Consider the following 2,708-nt stretch of genomic DNA (forward strand, 5'->3'; position numbering starts at 1 on the left):
GGGTCCCCCTGACGAAGCCCTTTGGCATGCATAAACTTTGGACCGGCGCAGCCGTTAACCAAAACTCTCGAGCTAGCAGTCGTAAGCAAGATGCTAATCCAGGAAATCCATCTGTTCGAGAACCCTTTTGCCCTGAGCACCTCAAAAAGGAAGGGCCACGAAAGGGAGTCAAAAGCTTTAGAGATATCAAGCTTGAGCATCACGCCTTTGGCCTTCCGCTGATGTAATCGCCGTGCCATTTGCCTAACTAGCAGGAAATTGTCATGGATGCTTCTTCCCTTGATGAACGCCGATTGGTTTATGTGAACTAGCTCTCCCATCCGAGGACTTAGCCTATTTGCCAAGAGCTTTGAAGCGATCTTCGATAGACTATGCTCCAGGATTATAGGGCGGTAGTCTAGAGTGGTTGATGCCTTCGGGGTTTTAGGAATTAAGGTGATCAACGTTTGATTCAGCCTGCCAAACCCACGTCCGTTTCCGATGAAAAGCTTGTGCAAAGCCGCGGTGACATCCACTTTGATTATCTCCCAGGCCTTCTGGAAGAAGAGGCCGATAAATCCATCCGGCTCCGGGGCTCGATCCGCCGGCATGCTCTTGATCACAGCCCAAATCTCCTCATCGTTGAAATGAAGATCATAATCCGAGAGGTCAAATCTTTGAATGTCAAGTTCGTCCAGGTCCAGGGTGAACTCACGAGCGACATCCTTCCCAAGCAACTCCTTGTAAGTGTCGTAAAACGCAGCCTCCTTTCCGGCTTGGTCCGTGACCATGCGCCCATCTACCAATAGCGATGGAATATAGTTCTTCATCCTTCTGCCATTCGCCACCAAATGGAACAGCTTTGTGTTTGCATCCCCCTCCCGAAGCCAAGTTCTTCGCGATCTCTGGCGAGCAATCGTTCGCTCCAATGAGGCGAGGCCGAGGACAAGCTGTTTGAGCGATCTTCTGAGCCACCTCTCCTCCTCCATGAGCACCCTAAATTCCTGGGCACGATCGAATCTCAGGATGACAATGTTGGCCACAGCCAATTGCATCTTGATATTTCCCACTCTTTTCTGACCCCATATCGCAAGAGTCTTTTCCGTGTTCCTAAGGAGGATGTCAAGTCTCCTGAACGGGTCCGTGATTGTCTCATCACAAGTCCAAGCCTCCTGTACCACATCTAAGAATCCGTCCATCGTCACCCAAAACTTCTCGAAGCGAAAATGCCTCCGCGGCCCCATGTGATCGTCCAATGCCAAGTGGAGGGGGCAATGGTCTGAAATTGCCGTGGATAAAGCCTGTAGGAGGCAACCGGGGTGGTAAAGCTCCCAATCAATGGAGAAAAAAGCACGGTCGATCTTAGTCATCGTGGGATTCTCGCGCTCGTTGCTCCATGTATAATTGCGCCCGTGAAGGAAGAGCTCCTTTAGAGCATTGTCATCAACGAAGCTTTTGAACCGTCTCATCATTCGCCTATCGATCAGAGAGTTGTTTTTATCTTGCGCGTGGAGTATTAGGTTGAAATCTCCAATAAGTAACCATGGCCCGGGGCACAACGATCTACGCTCCGCCAAGTCATGCAGAAACTCGATTTTCTGCTCATCTTCCTGAGGGCCATAGACCACAGTCAGCCACCAAGGTGGGCCCCCCACCGGTGACACGTAATTGGAAATGGTGTGGGTATCATTGACAAGGTTAGACAGTAGGACCCTGGTGGAATCCCACGCAATGAAAATCCCACCCCTAGAATCAGACGCCGGTAGATAGGTGTAGCCATCGAAACTTGGCCCCATACATTGCATAATAGTGAACTGGTCCACCCTCTCCAGTTTGGTCTCCAGGATATAACAAATCGCCACATGCAACGAACCTACAAATTCACGTAAAGGTTTCCTCCTAGCTGGCCCATTTAGGCCACGCACATTCCAACAGACTAACTCCATCCCTGCGTACGACATGGTAACGGATGTCTCCATGTCGACGAGCCCCTCAACAACTACACCATGATCGGTGCAGCCAATTCCGTGTCAGCTCCAAGGTCTAGGTGTATCGCCTTCCCGAAAATGGCTGCGATTGCTCTAAGCTGTGGTTCCTGGAGCGGTGAATCGAAGACCGTGTGTATCTGCTCTAGCGCATCGTCAGAGACCGCCAGATCGTCACAAGCAAAACCCAAAGCCTTAAGGAGAACCGTTTCTGCAGCCGACGCCTTAGACTTCATCTTCTGCCCAATAGCACGCCCGGACCTGGTAGCACGTCGCGGTGTGAAAGGGTCCTGGCCAATGCGGACACCACTGAGCCCTTCAAACTCCTTGAGCAGCGGCGGGGCGAGTTTCTTGAGTAAACCTGCGCAGAAGGTCTTGATGTTGCCGATGGCAATAATCTCCTTGCTGGATAAGGTAGTGGCCAACGCGCCTGAATTTGCCTTATCTAGCAACGTCCCAGCGATTTCAGGCGCCCCTTCGTGCATGCATGCATGGGACGTAGTCACCTCCGCGCCAGGGCCCATGAGACCCAACTCATGTAGCGCATCGTGGCTCGTTTGCCCCCGTCCTTGTCCTGTGGCGCGGGATCCACCTCCGGTGCATCGGCATCCGACAAATTGTTATATAGGGTCACGGGATGATCAAGCACCTAGCAAAATTTGCTGCTTGAAAGCATGTAATCTTAAGCTAAATTTGAAAGCATTTAGTCTTATCCTGAATTTTAAGCCTGCTCATGAGTATGTA

The sequence above is a fragment of the Triticum dicoccoides genome, chromosome 6B (assembly GCF_002162155.2).
Source record: "Triticum dicoccoides isolate Atlit2015 ecotype Zavitan chromosome 6B, WEW_v2.0, whole genome shotgun sequence".
NCBI lineage: Eukaryota > Viridiplantae > Streptophyta > Magnoliopsida > Poales > Poaceae > Triticum > Triticum dicoccoides.